General features: G+C 44.6%; 1 long non-coding RNA gene across 7 annotated transcripts; it reads right to left on the reverse strand.

Moving 5' to 3' along the window:
* Positions 1–135: 135 nt before the first annotated feature.
* Positions 136–17,481, reverse strand: LOC125334770. Of its 7 annotated transcripts, none has more exons than XR_007207224.1 (3): positions 15,487–17,481; positions 5,773–14,567; positions 136–1,904 (listed from the first exon to the last, which is right to left on the reverse strand). It is a non-coding gene; the product is annotated as an uncharacterized LOC125334770 (long non-coding RNA). The 7 variants fall into 7 exon arrangements; XR_007207222.1 differs by having other exon boundaries at positions 5,773–15,230; XR_007207223.1 differs by having other exon boundaries at positions 5,773–14,236; positions 14,413–17,481.
* Positions 17,482–17,714: the final 233 nt, after the last annotated feature.

Below are 17,714 nucleotides of genomic sequence, written 5' to 3' on the forward strand. Positions count from 1 at the left end.
TGTTTTGTTGCGTCCGAGTCAGAGGTTAAAAAAACCCCACAAAAATTCCTTATGGCTGGGTCATCCCAGCAGTGAGATAAGGAGCTAAACTCTTCCAAGGGACAACTAAAAGAATACATTATTAGATAAAACAAATTATAATTCTATTGAGTTATTTTAATGAGCCATTGATTTCAGCAGCAAAGAGAGTGCATTAAGGTGTCAGAAATGTAAATGGCTAAAAGCACAGTGGGGCATTTGGGAAAAAGCACATTATCCTAGTGACATATTGTCCTTGTGAAGTGCCACCAACTCAAAGGGGAAAATAGATCCTGTCACCAAATTTACACTGGAATTGTCAGAATTAAGAAGATCTCTGAAAGATAATGTATTATATCGCTGTATTCAGTGTTTGACAGAAAGTCTTTTCTTTCCACGGTTTCTCAGTGAAGTCAGACACCTCCTTTTTCCTGCTCTGTGGTTTCCCACTGCAGATGAGGCCTGTGCACACCAGGAGTGGGAATTTGATAAACTGATGATAAATGCCCAACCTTCTCCTGCCTTTATTGGGGATATCACCTTGTGCAATATTGCAGACAGCTTTGATTACTGTCAGAAAACCGGAGCAGGGTGAACCCCACCCCACCTCACACAATAATTCTGTTTCCTCTCTATTTTTAATCCCTACGCTTGGGCTTCACTGAAGAAATAAATTTTCTCCTGTAGCACTTGCAGAGCTGGGATTTCTTAGGAATGAGAAAAGTCTGACAGGAGCCACATGAGCAATCCAGGCAACCTGGCCTTTGCTGAAATTAAAAAGTTGCCTCTTTCTTCCAAGGATCACAAGCAGTGAGAAAGAGCCTGAAAGAAGAATTTAGCTGACAATGTAACTGCATGAGCCTTTTTTCTGCCCCCAACAGCTCCACTTTGGATCCCAGCTGTGTTTACTGCTGTGGCAGAAAGCATTCTTTGACTTGTAAGCTGATTAAATTTGACCCAGAAGTTAGAGAAAAATGAATGTAGCATTCTGTTAATCCATTTTTTTTCTGCTAACCATCCGGCATCTCATAAACAGCCTAACTCACACAGCAAGCTGAAGAAGTGGGAATAGTTTAATAAAATATTACAGCTTGCATTTAGTCCGTGCTAAATCGAGAGGAATGCTATCAGAGCTGCTGCTCCAGAGATACAACGGGATCAAACCCACAGCACATCTCCGAGCTGCCTCCCAGGATTTGCAGACAGCACCAAAGGGAAAAAGACTGAAGTGAAAAATGAGCTGGCTGGGGATGGCTGTGCCACCGAACCTCCCTCAGCCCCACAAACAGGCCCTTCCCTCATTCCTTCGCTGGGATATTTTAGTGGGACTGCCTGGGAAATGCTGTCCTGTGTTCTGCCCCTTGGGGATGGGGCAAAGGGTTTAACTCTGTCTGTTCAAGCAGTGCTGGTCAGGGCCATCCTGAACAAAACTCAGGAGGATTTGTGGGACTGCAGAGGAGTTTTCCAAACTGAGGGTGCCACTCAGGCTGGAAATTGCTTCTTTCCCCAGCAACACCTTTAGGTGACCCCTCTGGATCATTTCCATACATTGTTCTTGGCCTGAAGCACGAGTTCTCTGCTGGAGCAGAAAAGGGCTGGAAAAGGGAGGGAAGGCTCAGGGCTCTGCTTTCCTGCTCGTTTGTGCTCCCCTCGTTTATAGGAAACTCTACATCTGCGGATGCAGCTGCACCTCTTTAACATTCCCACAGTTTCATCTTGATTTTCATCACCAAAATTTCATCTTGAGGCAGAAGAGTGGGAATCAGGGAATATCCTTCAGCTTGTCTGCTTTGAAAGCAGCTTTTCCATTCTCCCTTCCCACAGGGTCATGTCCAGGCAGGATCAACTTCTGGCTGTTTCCTTTCTCTTTGCCTTGCAGAGGAGAGCTATAAAAGGCAGGAAAATGGGAAATAGAAGGGCAGAACATGGAATAAACCAATCCTCGGTGTCACACACTAAACATGAACCCTCTGAAAACCATCCAGGTGATTACTCAGTGCTTTAAATCAGTGTCATTGTCCTGTGTAAGTCAGATGGAATTTGGAGACAGTCACCATCTTTTTATCTTTCAGGTTGTGACCTGGAGAATTTTACCTGCTTCTGCTTTTTAAATACTTCACTTCAGTTGCACACTTGATTTCCAACACCCAACAGAGATATAAAGCTGGAAAAGCACTTACAGGACCTGGTTCAGTGCCTATTTATTTCCTTTGATTGAAATATTTGAAATACTGTCAGGAGAATTTTAAAATATCCCATTGCTCCCCATACAAAAATCCCTAAGATGATGATTAGCTGCTAGAAATGAGATTGATACTATTTGATTGCAGTGTAACTTCAGATATTTAAAAATTCCCCAGATTTGTGCACGCAAATGCTCAGCCCTGTAGCTCTGTGAGGAGCAAACAGGATTTGTATATGTGAGCTGTCAGCTCCTTTGATCTGTGCATTCACTCAAATGCTCTTTGCAGCAAGTGCAATTACACATGTAAAGTGCAGAGCAAAATGGATTAAGCAGGTTTGGAACCTCTCAGAAAAAATTACCCCACGTACATTTTAAGCTACCCTTTTCAGAGCAGCTAAAATAAATTCTATTTATTTTAGAAGTGTAATACAGTTGCCAAGAACCCACTCCAAAATTATCAGGGGTAAGGATTATTGGTTTTACACATGATTTTGGGAACTGAGGCACCTCTGAGTTCAAGGATAACACAACCAGGATCAGCCTCTAGAAACCCTGTCAGCAACTCCTTTATGAAAAATTAAATGCTTGTTGCTTGATTTTTTTTTGCAAGGTCCCACAAAGATTTCCTGTCCAAACTGCAGCAAAGTTAATTCAAAGTCAGGCTGGAAAACGGGAATTAAACCCAATGTGCAGCAGCAGCAGGGGTGAAGGAAGACATGCAGAGTGTGGTCAGTCTCTGATCCAGCCAGGGCAGTGACTTGAATTGTTCATGGGAAGGATTTCAGCATTTTTCCCAATCCAAACAAACCCCAAATTCATCAGTGCCAGGAGAGAATAACTATCAGCTCGTGCACAGGTAGTTGTGCAGCTAATGACCTGGAGATGGGGTGTAATTAAAGCCTTCACTCGGAGGCTTCATGAACTCTCATCCACTTCCCTGTGCCCTCATTGATGCTCTGTTCATTAAAACTGAGCAGATCATTAACTCATTAACAACTGCGGAATGCAAACGCGGGGAAGCGAGGGAAGGTGATGTCAGAGGGAAGGCGATGTCGGAGGGAAGGCGATGTCGGAGGGAAGGCGATGTCGGAGGGAAGGTGATGTCAGAGGGAAGGTGATGTCAGAGGGAAGGCGATGTCGGAGGGAAGGCGATGTCGGAGGGAAGGCGATGTCGGAGGGAAGGGGAAGCGAGGGAAGGTGATGTCAGATGGAAGGTGATGTCAGAGGGAAGGCGATGTCGGAGGGAAGGGGAAGCGAGGGAAGGTGATGTCAGAGGGAAGGCGATGTCGGAGGGAAGGCGATGTCAGAGGGAAGGCGATGTCGGAGGGAAGGCGATGTCAGAGGGAAGGCGATGTCGGAGGGAAGGCGATGTCGGAGGGAAGGCGATGTCGGAGGGAAGGCGATGTCAGAGGGAAGGCGATGTCGGAGGGAAGGCGATGTCAGAGGGAAGGCGATGTCGGAGGGAAGGCGATGTCAGAGGGAAGGCGATGTCAGAGGGAAGGCGATGTCGGAGGGAAGGCGATGTCGGAGGGAAGGCGATGTCAGAGGGAAGGCGATGTCGGAGGGAAGGTGATGTCGCCGTGCTTGTGAATTGTGTCCCGGAGCTGGGGTGATAATTTTTTACAACTGCTATTAGAGTGGTCCTGTCAATGAAAGCAGCTCAAAAAAAATGACGAATGAAAGCTAAGAGGAATGAATATTTCACTGTTAAATAGCCAGCAAATTGCTGCTCTGGAAGGTACAACTCAAAATGCTGTTGGCTCTGATGTCTTGAACCAAAAGGTGCCCTTTTTTCTGTTTTAATACAGGAAAAACTCCCTGTGTCTCTTCACCAAGGTTGTACCATCCTGAAACACACGGACAGAGCTTGGGTAGAAAATTTTGTGGACAAACTGGAATGATTTATGCCCAATAATGAGTTACACACCATGATGTGTGCCAGAGGGATTTGTCCCCAGCTCTGCAACCTGCTTGGGACAGAGGAGAAACAGTCAAAGAGGAATCCTGATGGAATCAATCTCGTTTTTGAGAGTTAATCATCATCTTAGGGATTTTTATATGGGGAGCAATGGGATATTTTTAAACTATCTTTACAGTATTTCAGATATTTCGACCAAAGGAAATAAATAGGCACTGAATCAGGTCCTGTAAGTGATTTTCCAGCTTTATATCTCTGTTGGGTGTTGGAAATCAAGTGTGCAACTGAAGTGAAGTATTTAAAAAGCAGAAGCAGGTAAAATTCTCCATGTAAAACCCCCACATTCCCCCAGATCAGAGCAGTGCCCTTTTCCAGGCTGTTCAGCTGCCTTTAAAAAATGACTCCACTTTTACAAGTACCAGAGCAAAGGAGTTAATTAACAGGGCACTTAATCACATTTCCTGGCACCAATACATCAGGTACAGGTGTCATTTCCATTAACATCCTCCAATATTTATATTTTTCAAGACTCTGTAGAAGTGCTGTTAATGGAGTTGAGAAGAAGAGATAATTTTCTTGCTGCAGCGAGTCTGGATGATTAAGTGCTCGGGCTCTGGTAACAAATGAATGCAACAACCTTTAAATCCTTTCCATACAGACAAATTAATGTATTTCTCATAATAATATTGCTGGAAATCCAGCCAGGCCAGTGCGTCTTTGTGACTTTCTCTGCATGAGTCAGATTTACACCGCTGCACTGGGGGAAAAAATAAGAAAAGGGCTGTGATGACAAGTTGATAAACAAGGTAAAATAATATAATTTGCACTGTGCCATTTGTATGCTGTCAGCATGCACATAATTCCAGAAATTACTGTGGTGGATAAATCCACTCCAGGGCTGCTGCTGGGTCCAGGGAGCCCTGGTGCTTCCTCCCTGTGAGGAATTTGCACGACAGAGCCACCCAGCCCTTCCCTGCAAGATGAAAGTCACACTTCTCTTCCAGCAGTGCTGACATTTAAATGTGATGTCAATGTTACAGTCTCATCCTAATTTCCAAATCCCTTGTGCTAATAGTGCTTAAGCCTTAATTGCACATTTAATCATCAGAATTGCAGAGTGGCTCGGGGAAGTTGGATGGGAAAAATGCGGTGGGCAAAGACACCAGAGCAAATCAAACAGGAGAGGGAGAGAAAAGAAGTCATCTTCTGCTTTGCAGAAAATGTTAAACATGTTTTCCAGCCAGTGGTGAAATGAGATCCCTGTAAATACCAGCTTCGTGCTGCTGAATGCTCTCTGCTTACTGGAACTAATTATCTACAAATTTATCTGTTTGGCTACAATCTAAAGGACACACTGCCATCACCTAAACTCAAGCACTAAAAACTAAAAAAATTGTGCTCTGGACTCAGATTTTTCTGTAGCTGGCTGTTTTCTCAAAGCTCTGCACAGCAAATCTCCACCCCACATAAGAAGTGTTCTGTGTTTAAAGGAAAAGACAGATTTTTAACTTGATAATTAAAATACTTCAAACAGAAAATCTATCTACAGGCTGTCTGAACCCAGCATTTCAAGAGTCTCAATGAACTTGCCAAATGACTTCAGTCACCAAGGAAATAAAAGTGACAAAGTTTGTGAAATAATGAACTGAACCTGGGAGCTGGGATAGTCAGGAACGTTCAGCATTGATACTGAGATGTCAGAACTGCAATTCCTGTCTCAGTGCCTGGATCTCCTACAACACAATTATTTTGAGAAAAGTCAAAATGAGATTTTACAACAGTCCACAGGCAATAGAATAATTCTTACTACAGAGTTACTGTAACCATTTGTTACTGACACTTCCTCCTCCAGTGGAAGTCTTTTGGTGGCTGTGTAAAGTCTGAAAAATGAAGCTCTGGCTTCATAACTGAGCTGCCAGCTCCAATCACTTTGTTAGAACCAGGCAAAAATACATCTCCCTTCTTCAGAAAAAGTTGTCCAAAAGCAATTTGTTCAGCAAAACTTTAAGAGTTTTTTCTAAATAATCCAAAGGTATGAAGCTGATCTGGAGGCTGACCAAAACCAGGGTGAAGGACACAATCCAGCCCCGTGTCTGACAGTGGGAATGGCTTTGCTTTTGTGTCCAGCTAAATTCTGAAGTGTTCACCCAGAAAATCAATTCCTCTTCCGGTTTAACTGCCACCAACCCCAAACTGATCCTGCAGGGGAAAACTGGGATGATGAATGAAGGTGGGTTTGACCTTTTTGCTGCCATCAGTGCCGTTAGAGAGACGAGCACCTCTGAATCACAAGCAAGGCATTGCTGTGCTGCATTCTCAAATCCAGGGTGGGAATGGCATTCCTTCCTTTCCATGGGAACTCAGGGAATCCTGGAACCTCTGCCCCGTGGGTTTTCAGAGCCTTTGCTTTGGCATCAGCCGCACGTTGCTGCCCAGCCCAACCCCAGCAGAAATTGCTGTCAGGAATTCCCAGCTCTGTTGACATCAACACCAGCCTGCCTGAGGTTGTGCTTCTCCCTTTCCTTCAGGATTCTCCTGCCTCTGCCCAGCTGACATCTCCCTCTTTCAGTTCACCAAACCTCATCAGATTTGAAAACCTAAATTGTCTAATTGCACTTTACATACACCGGCCCAGGGAAGGGCTGGAATGATCCTCATGGTGTCAGCTCCCTGGAATCCTGATAGGCTTTACAACGATTTAAAGGAAAACTTCTTCCTCCTCAATGCACCAGGTGATAAACAGATGGAATCTCTCCAGAGCCCTATGAATTATCAGTAGCAAATCTGCACCTTCTTGTGTAGAAAATCCGATAAAGTATCTACTTCACCACCTTTAATTTAATCTACAGACTGACACCATATTGCTCCAAGCTTTATCTCTTTAAAAAAACCTCACAAAAGATGGACAGGCTGTGCTAATGATATTTGACAGCTTTTGTCCAGGAGAACACCCTCCAATAATGTATTTCCAAACTGCAGAAATTTCCCTGGCTGACATATGCTGTGAGTTCAAATGACTAATGGCAGGCTGGGATACAAAGTGGCAGGGATAACAGCCTCCTTCCCCCAGTTTATCACGAGCCCAAGCTTCTCAAACCAAGCTCAGCAGCAGCTTCATGATTTTTTGGGGGTATATTCTTGTTTTGGTGGGGCAGTTATCAGCCAATCAATGGGACAAGCTGAGAGAGGAGGTTTAGATGGGATATTGGGAAGAAATTCCTCCCTGTGAGGGTGGGGAGCTTGCCCAGAGAAGCCTGTGGTGGTTGTTCTTCATTTATAATTATTTTATAGCTTTAACTGTTTGCTTGGCTTGGCTTCGGTATGGAACAGGTTTTTATTTGGGTGCCTGAGCAGCTCAGAGCTGCATCCAGAGCCCTGATTCCAGCCCAGTCCCTTTCTCTCTTGACACTTCTGGATCAGCCTGGGCTCAGCTGTGGTCTGACACTGAGGAGCTGGAGATGAATCAGCCAGGGCTCAGTGTGCATTCCGTGTTCCTGCAGCCCTGGTGTGAGATAAAAACCCGGACAAAACACAGCCCAACTCCACAGGCAGCGAAGGTCCCACACTCTGCACCCTGTGTGTCACCTTCGGGGTTTTAATCAGTGCATGGGATCACACAGAACATCCAGAGCTGTCCATGGGGCCTGCTCACTCCCAGTTTGGGCACCTTTCTGGTGTGAGTAGAAACCAAAATATTTACAGGAAACAGATGCTATTTGCCTGATCTATTCCCTGCTGCTTCTTCAAACTTGCAACTCTCCACAGTTCCTGGCAGCTCAAGATGTTCAGCATTTGTAAATACCAAACTCTGGACAGAACTGAGCTCCTGGTATTGGTGGTGCAGTGCAGTCTTAAAAAAATCAGGGAGAAAGAGCAGCACCATCAATTCTGCTGTCCCAGAAGCCAAAAACAAACTGGAGAATGGGAATTGTTCTGGTCCAATTATTTAATCATTGAACATTGTAATGAATGCCATAAGAAAAAACATCATCACCTTCCCACAAAGGTTTTAATTATGCACTGTAAGCAAATAGAATTACATCCCATGTTCAGAATTATCTGGTGAGCTCTAAAACACCTTTTACTTTGTACCAGCCACTCTGTGTATCAAACAATCAAATCACTCTTAAATCTCAGCCAATGAGTTCCCAAAGTCATTGAAGAGATCATAAATGAGGTTACAACACTCGCCTGGTATACAGATAAATGTCTTTCGTATATCTTTAAGTGGTTATTAATGTCTGAATCAGTTTAGAATACATTAACCTTCAAGGTAAATTAGATCAATCAAGGAAATGACTCACAAGTCTGGGTCTATCTTTTTTGCTGAAATTCAGTGTGTGCCAAGAATTTAACAGCATTCCAGAGCAGCTTCCCCCTGAGAGGATGGCACTGCTCATGGAGAGGGGCTGGACACTCATTTCTGGAAGCTGATGATAAAGTTGTTCCTCAGGATGAGAGGAATCAATGATCAGGTGAGAACAAAATGTTCACAGTTGTGCAGAGGGGGAGTGATGCTGTCAACGTGGAATGACAAAGCCCGCGGAAATCGGGTGCAGTCGTATCCTCAGCTCCATTTATCTCCCACTCTGGGTTTATCTGAGCCTTGTTTATTTTAATTGTGGAAGTGGCTGAAAGCCTCAGTCTGGTCCATTTTGCCACAGTCCAGACATTGGTCACATTCTGCTTCAGAATTACTTCAATTTTCACCTTTTTGACAACAAATGTTACAGATAAAAGGTATTGAAACACTCAGTGGGAATGTGCCACTATTACAGCCACAAACGTCATCCTGTGCAGTGCTGAGAACCTGAGAATTCCACGCTTAGCCACTGTTTTCCACAGGAATATGAGAATATTAACACTGAGCACGAGACTAAGCTGAAGTCAAGTGGTTTTTAACATGATAATGGTGAAAGCTTTGGGGGGCTTTTGTTAATAATCGATTGTGCTGTTGCAAAAATGCCCTGTGTGCCAAGGCAGGGCACAGCTGCCAGGAGATAAATCCCTGAGACAAACTCGGGCTCTGTGTGAGAAAGCAGGGATAAGGATTTGAGAGAACCCTTCAGATCCCAGCAGTGATCAGTGTCACACCTCCCAAAACTCCACTTCCATCATCAGCTGGGAGAGGAGTCACCAGAGCTGCCCCTGCTTTTATACTCATAGCACACTGAAAATTGATGTCTCAAAACCTTTCCTGCCTGCTAAGGGGATTGTTGGATTAAAACTTCAAAGCCTGCAGCTTGCCTTGACATCAAACCACCTGCAATCACCAGATTTACCTCACTGATAGGTGACACACGGACGCAAAAGGGACAAAAAAGACCCTAAACCAGAAATCAGACCAGCTTTTAATACAAATACAGGTGTTCCAAGGGAGCAGATGGAAGTGCAAAGTGGGATCTGAGTGCGTGCTGGAAAGGAATTCATGCTGAATATGGGCTGTGGTGTGCTCACACTGCAAATGGAACACCTGACTTAGGACAGCATTTTGCTGTTATCCAACTTCTGAAACAGTTGTGGAGTTCTGTTCTTCCTTTACTGAGGACCTCACTCATTCATTGGCTGTGGAGAATTTCAGCCCAGGAGGGTGAACTCTGCAGAGAAAAGGGAGATCCAGCTACAACTAATCCCAATTTCTCCTGTGTTTGGGATTTAGCACAGAAATCCCATTTTGGGGGAGAACCTATAAAATTCCAGCCATTCAGCAGCAGGGCCCAAAAAATCTGCTCTTGAACTCTTCCCCTTTCAGCTTTCCTGTACCTGCTGAGACAATGTTCCCACTCCATCCTAATAGCAGGGAATTGAGTGAAAGCTTTGTCCTTGTGCATCTGGGGATAAAAGCAGCACTTCAGCAATCCTGTTGCAATGAGACACAAGGCTGAATGGGCGATGCTGCAATTAAAAACGTGGCTGTGTCGTTAAAACGAGTCAGTGTCCATTGGCATGCTAATTGAAAGCCTATTAAATATAGAGATAAATGCTATCTGAGAGATTATTTAAAACCCTGACACCTACATGATGTTTTACAAAGCTCTCAAAACATGGACTAATTCCTCCTTGGAGTAGCTGAGACATGAGTAAATAATCCAGCTAATCTGAGGAGGAGGAAAAGAACTGAACAGAAATTCCAGGAGCATTCTGGTGTTGGTTAAGTGTTCAAAAAAATGAGAAATTCAAAAAGTTCTTCTCTGGGAATTCCATCCCAGGGCCTCCCCACCCTCACAGGGAATGATTTCTTCCCAATATCCCATCTAAACCTCCTCCATGTCAGTGTGAAGCCATTCCTGTCACTCCTGATGGGAGCTGTACTCCTGCTGCCCTGCCTTCCTCAATCAGAGGGATTATTTTGGTGATTTTTATGTAGAATATAGGAAAGTCTCCAGTCAGTGACTTTGAAATAATCCATCTGGAGAGAAATTCTCTCCTCTCTGTGTTAATGGGCAGCTTACAGCAAATCCACCAGGTAAAAACAATGAAAATGATTTCCTTGTTGTGTTTGCACCCCTAATTCCTCATAGAGGAATTTTTGTATGGATCCACAGCCGTGAATCCAGGAAATCTGCCCATGAGAATGAAGCTCAGGTGTTTTTCCAAAGCCCTGTTTGGTTTTCCACGTGTGTTTTCAAGGGAATGCACTGTGAGCAGAAGACACGGCTCTACCACTGAGTATAAAACACAATTTAAACACTCCAAACCCTGCTGCTGTCACCTTCTCCCAGCAAGGTGGGTCTCAGCTCCTTCTCCTCCTCCCTTCCAAACGAACCAGAGTGGGTGTGAAATGCAAATCATTTTGTTGGGGTTTTGTGAGTTGTTGCACATTTCTCTGTTTGCTTTCTCTGTTGCTGTGTAATTATTCAGACTCCTCCAGCTCATTAATTCAATTCCATTTCACCACCAAAAGCCTGAGACTGCAGCGTTTTCCAAGCTCAACCACAACTTTCTCCTTTCAGGACAATTTGGTTCCCATGTTTGCTGAGGGTAACTGGTGTTGATGCCCAACAACCCAACTCCGTGGCCTGATTTGAGAAATATGAAGTGCAGAATAAACTTTGATGTGCACATTAATGCTGAAACAGTCCCTGGAAATGGCTGAGATTTTCAGGAAAGTTGCCTTTATACAGAATATATTCTCCTTCAGATTCCATTACAGCTGAGGGGCACTGATTTGGCTCTGAATTAATCCCTTTATCCTTTTATATTAATTGTCTGATTAATTTGTTTTTTCCCATTTGTGAATTATCTTTGCATCTCTACACCTCCAGTCATTAAAATATCAACATTTTACATTTTACAGGTCCCCATGTGAGCAAAGCCAAGAGCCTAAATCCCTGTTTTCCAGCACACTGGGAAGAGTGGGAACAGCCAACCTGACCCAGAGCTCACCACCAAGGCATCAAATCGAAAAAGATAAAAAGCAAACTTTGTATTCTCCTTTGCAGCACAAAGGACAAATGAAAATAGGTTACAAAATACCCTGGGAAAATTCCTAACTTTTATATCTAGAAGAGTTCCACCAGAGTGGGATCTTTGTCCCTGCTGTCCTGTTCAGTGTAAGGAAATCTTTCCAAGCTGTTCCTATTTGACATCAAACTCAGGAAATTCTGGAGATGATTCCTGAAGTTCCTGCATGTTGCCATGGCAACGGGCACCAGCTGAAACTTAGTGGGGCTATCCAATAAATCTTTGCTTTGCTAGGAAATGAAAGGCAATTTTATGTTATTAATGTTTGTCAGAGCAAATAGAAGGCAACGAAATGATGTGTTGGGAAGTGCGAGGCAGTGCCAATAAATAAATCCAGGCTGAGGTGACATCCTGGTGCTGATGTCACCAAGGAGCACCAGGAACACTTCCAACACTGGGCAGGAGCTGGCTGGGGAGGTGACAGCTTAAAAAGCCCAAAGTAAATGGAAAAAGAATGCAAAATACCAGCAAATATCACTGAGAATGCACGTGGCTGAAAGGAAACCACTGCTGGGGAGCAGGAGAAGCAGGGGGTGAGTTCTGAGTTTCATTTCAGATAAATTTGGCCATCACAGTGCAATATCAGAGTGAAAATACTGGGTTTTGAGCTTTGTTAAATTCTGACAGCTCTGTGTCCAATGAAAAGCTGAGTATAAATTGTATTTTGTGCCCTTAGTTAATTCTTCTTCAAGAACTTAAGAAAAAACTCACAAGCAACCACGCCACAATTTAAAATATCCTAAAACCTCCTTCATCCCAAGGTACTTTGTACCTGCACTAATGAGGTGCCAGAGGAGTGATGGAGAGGGAAAAATAGGTGCTGTAATCTCCTTGACTATTCCCAAATATTCCAATTCCTCCATGGCCACATCCCATAGGAATGAACTGTGAGGAGGATAATCTGGGAGAGGATAATTCCAAGACTTCTGCAATCTCACAGCAACATCCACAAGAAATATATCTTCAACTGTAGCTCTGTCAAATTAAATAAATTGAGCAAAATAAATTCTGCAGTTGATTTTCCTACCACTGGTCTAAAATGAAATATCCTGACTGCAATAAAACGTCATTAGGACCAAAATTCTTCTACACTGAAGTACATGTTGTTCTTTTACATAAAAATAATGACTCTTAATATTTATATTTTAAAATAGTAATTTTAGGATTTCTATTTGCACATGTGTTGCAGCAGCATTTTCTGCAAAATAAAAGTCAACTCCTCAAAATGCCATCCTGGACATCTCCAACTCACCCATTACTCTTCAAGAGCTGAAATGGCCACAATTATTTCACCTGGGTAGCACCCACATAAAAAACACCTGAGTATTTCTCCAATCCGTACAAGAAGAAACAAGCCCTAAGTTTAAAACCTCTCCCAGAGGCAGTTTGATCCCTGACATGTCAACACTGGTGCTGGGACGCATTTTCAGAAGCGAACCAAAGCTCTTCTGGCTGAACTTTTAACAGCAAGATTAAAAACTGGGGGGGAAAAGTGCTTTCACAACAGAACTGGAACTGAAAGCTTTATTATTTTTCCCCCAAGTGTTAATAAAAAGCAGCGTTGGAGGTGCCAGCAGTCCTTGGCCATGTGTGCTGGGATTAATAATTTTCCTCTGAGTTGATTGTACCCAAAGGCAGTCAGGTTTTATCTTATATATAAATATATATTTGTGTGCTAGACGTTGCTGTTCAAAGGCCAGGCCATACACAGGAGCTTGGTTAAATTCAGGCTTATCCCAGATACCCAAGGGACAGCAGAAATTTCAACTCTAATTAAAAAAAAAAACCAAACCAAACCTGTGCTCTCTGTCAGAGCATTGTAAGTCAGGTGTGCACAACCCTGTTTGTTACAGATAAGGCAGGAAAAGCACCCAGATTTGATGATTTGATGGAATTCTGTCCTGTGCCTGAAGGACAAAACTTGTCAGACCCTAAAACTCCACTGAACAAGGTTATTCCTCGCTTTGCTGGGCTGTGCTAAGAAATCCAACAGGAATTTTTCCTTAAGGAATGGCTGAGAGCAGTCCTGGCCTAGCCTGGAGTCCAACACTGAGCACATCCTGAGGTTCTCCTCATGTTCATAATTTTTTTACTCCATTTTTAATTGCACCTTTTAGCAGCTGGGTGAAATTCCCCTTAATGTGAACCTGTTTGATCTCCTGCTGAGGGAATCCTCCCCAGCCTGCGTTTGGTGCTCTGTGCAGCCCCATCAGCAGCTAAAGTTTAATTACGAAATAATTTGGTTTTCTGCATGACTCATGCAATCTAAATAAAGACAAAGTTGGTCATAAATAATTTCTGTCAGGCCTTATTATTCCTATATATATTCATATTTTTTTCTCTCTCATGAATCAGACTATTAGAATGACATTAGATAAATTATCTGAACCACTGACTCATGCAAACCAAACTGCTCAGCTCTGTTGTTCCTACAGAAAATGTGGCTTCAGTATTTAGAATTCAGTCTCTTTTTGCTCTTGGAAGTGATTTTATTATCACAAAATTATCAGTGCTTCGGCTACACACCGCTTCCTGTAATTACTGAATAATTATCCATCTCATTTGTATAGTGGAGTGTAAAGGGGTCCCAAATCTGCTCTACAAAATGTGGATTAATAAACATTGCACTGGAGGTTATGCTGGAGATCATCCTGTGGAAAACAGTTTTGTATCAGCTGAGATACAGAATCCCAGATAAGCCCTGAAAATACCTTCAGTGCAGGAGCTGAACCCCACCGTGTTTGACAGAGGTTTTACCAACCTTTAAAAACCTGGGGTCTCCTTGACAGCAGGAGCCAAGATGAGCTGAATTTCACCTGCACTTTACCTGCTTTAACTGCTGCAGCCAAGTGAAAAACCAGCCATGGGCGACTCTGTGACTTGCAAAACAAAACCTGTGTTGAAGTTGTATTTGAAGACGAAAGTAAAGATGAAGAGGTGATTCCATCCCTAAGGGATCCTTGGCCCAGCACTCTAAAAGCCCTGAGATTAAAGAACAGCACTTTGTGACACATTTCATCCTCCAGGTGTCTTACAAATGTCACTCCCTTGCCAACACAGAGAATGACAATGAACTATTTGCATTCTGACCAGATATTTAAACATTTATATTGCTACGTGCAACTAAATGATTCATGAGATTAGAGGGGAACAGAGTATCAGGGGTTTGTTCATGGGCTTCTATCACAGTTCTCTTGTTCAGGTAAGGGAAACATTATTAGAGATAACACATTCCAAGCCACCAAAATAAAAAGTACTTAGAACATGGGGTGCTGAAAAGAGTAAGTGCCAACTCAAACACAATTGCCAATCTTCATGACAGAAAGGTTATTGAAAGGCAAAACCAGGATGCTGTCAAATCTTTCCAAGCAACTGATGCACCATCTGCAAAGTCACTTCTACAATGACAACTCCAGAATATAAAAAGTGTTTCCTGCATGTTCTGTTTTACACATATAAAAATACCAAATGATAGCTTGGCACAGGAGCTCTGCAAACTACAAAAATTCAGAGGCTGAGCTGAAAAATTGTGAGGCGTAATGACTTGCAAACACAGTTGTCCAAAGCACACGAGGAAATTGGACAGCCCAGATGCAAGAAGGCCCCACTGAGCCAACAGGAAAGATGCACCACACACATAAACCCCTAAAGGGAGAGAAAATAAGGGGAAAATCAGATCTGTGGCACTGAAGAGTCTTCCCTAAACACCAGCACTGTATAAATGGCCAATCCCACTTTCAGGACCAAAGAGCAGCAAGCTCTCCACACCCTGCCATGGCAGGGGGGTTGGAAATAAACCATCTTTAAGGTCCCTTCCCACCCAAACCATTCCAAAACTCTTTTTTTTTTCCCCACAATGAAGCCATAGCCATACTGTGGCCTAGCTGGAAATGAGAGTCACCTGAAATCCCTGCAGAGCTGTGAAATGCTCAGCACAGCCGTGACTTTGAAACTGTCACCATCCAGTTAAGCAGCCTGGGATCCCTGCAGCCAAAGCTTCACTTCACTCAAACCAGCAGTGGCACTCCCCAACAGGTGAGAAATACGAAATAAGCGATGTACTTTTAAAGCCGATCTTTTGGCTGTACAGGTGCGCCTTTGGCTCTCTGCCGAAGCAGCCGGCCGTACCGCCCTTTGTGCTGTTGTCTCCGAATTGTCTCTTTTCTTAAACTTTCCTTCAAATTTTACAAATAGCAAACCTCGTGTTTCACAATTTGGGGCCCGTACGGGGATAAAGGCTCAGCTCTGGGATCTCCCGGGGAACCCAGAGCAGGGGGGTGCCCCCGCCGCTTTTGGCGGCCTCGCTTTGTGCTTCCCGGCGGGGTCAGGGGGCTTTGCAGTCAAACACCCGGAGCGCAAGAGAGGAGACAAAGTAACAAGAAAGGAAAGAAAAGGCTCCCTGAGGTACCACGGTAATTAAACACGTAAAATCTTGTGCACCAAGACTCCGAGAAAGGTATTTTTTCTTTTCTCTTTTTGGGGGGATAAAGGGGATGAAAGCGTGTGCATGAGACGCGGGCTGGTTACCCCAGAGCTGCGAAGCGAGTGTGGAGCCTCTGAGGCTGCGGCTCTGCTCTGCCGCGAGGGAAGCAGTCAGTAAAGAGGCGAAGCCAAAGATAAAAGGAGTGAGAGAAGCCCCGGGTTAACTGGGACGGGCTTTCAGGGGAGGGATTGGACTCCTTGAAGGAGGGGAGTCAAGAATTTCCTATTATGGGATCCGAGAAATTTAGGGTTTAAGACTGCCGGATTGAGGGTTCAAAAATTCAAGACATCTGGGCTTAACTCTGCTAAATGGAGGATTGGTTCCGAGACATTTGGGTTTTGAGGCTGCTGGATTGAGGGTTAAAACTTCAAGAAATCCAGGCTTAATTCTGCCAAATTGAGGATTACTCCAAGAAACCTGGAATTATGGGCCCAGGGGTGAATATTGGGCAGCAATTTGAAATTAAGTCTTGTGTGGTTGTGACTGATAGCGCCTGAGAAAGAGAAGTTGGAACAATAAAAAGGAGTGAGTGAGAATGAATGAGAATGTAGGTGATAGAAATGCTAAACCTTGAAATAGAACTTTATTTTCTGGAAGGAGGCGTATTTTATTAAGAGGCGGGAACTTTTGTATTCTAGGAGAAGAAAGGGGAAAGAGGCAGTGAGGTTTGAATAGTTGTTTGTTTTGCTGGTTTTTATTAAAAAGGTGGGAAACAAAGGCCTGGGGAAGATAGATAAGATTCTGAGAAAATGGGACATAAAACTAGTAAGCAAGAGTCAGGGAATAAAAAAGGGAATAGAGGCGTGCCAGCGGAAATACCCCAGGAAAGCCCTTGGGGAGTGATGCTGGCTAACTGGAATACAAACCCAAGTACAAAGGAAACGAGCAAAGTCAAAATGATCCAGTTTTGGATGTTTGGTTGGGCCGAGAAGGAAATAAGATCCGACCGTGTCTTCTAGCCCAGACATGGCTCTTGAAGTCTGGATCTGTCAGGCTTTATAAGTATTTGTAAATTCAAAAGAACTCGTTACCACAGAAGAAAGCAAGTACGCTTCATGCTGGGTGGGAAACAGAGTCTGAGGGGATAAGAATTTTAAAGTTGTCCGAGACCCAAAGAAAGGAGCAAAGGGAAAGCAAGAAAGAGAAGGGCTGGGAGCCCCTGGCAGCATCGCCCCCTCCATTCCCGCCTGCCTCGCCCCAAGCCCAGGCTCCTGTGGCGCCGCTCGCAGCTGCAGCGCCGCTCCCGGAGCCCGCGGTCCCGCCTGTGCCGGCTCTCAGGCACCGCCCGCGGCTCCACCGCTTGTCCCGGCGGCGGCGGCTCCGCCGGTAGCCCCGCTGTTCCCGCCGCCCCCTCCAGCCCCTGCAGCTCCAGCGGTAGCGCAGCCCGCCGCTTTCGGTGTCCCTGTGCCCGGCCCCAGCCCGGCTCTCCGCTCCACACCAGCCCAGCCCGCCGCTTTCGGTGTCCCTGTGCCCGGCCCTAGCCCGGCTCTCCGCTCCACATCAGCCCAGCCCGCCGCTTTCGGTGTCCCTGTGCCCGGCCCCAGCCCGGCTCTCCGCTCCACAGCTCCCAGCCCGCCGCTTTCGGTGTCCCTGTGCCCGGCCCCAGCCCGGCTCTCCGCTCCACACCAGCCCAGCCCGCCGCTTTC

This window comes from Corvus hawaiiensis, chromosome 17 (assembly GCF_020740725.1).
Source record: "Corvus hawaiiensis isolate bCorHaw1 chromosome 17, bCorHaw1.pri.cur, whole genome shotgun sequence".
In the NCBI taxonomy this organism is placed as follows: domain Eukaryota; kingdom Metazoa; phylum Chordata; class Aves; order Passeriformes; family Corvidae; genus Corvus; species Corvus hawaiiensis.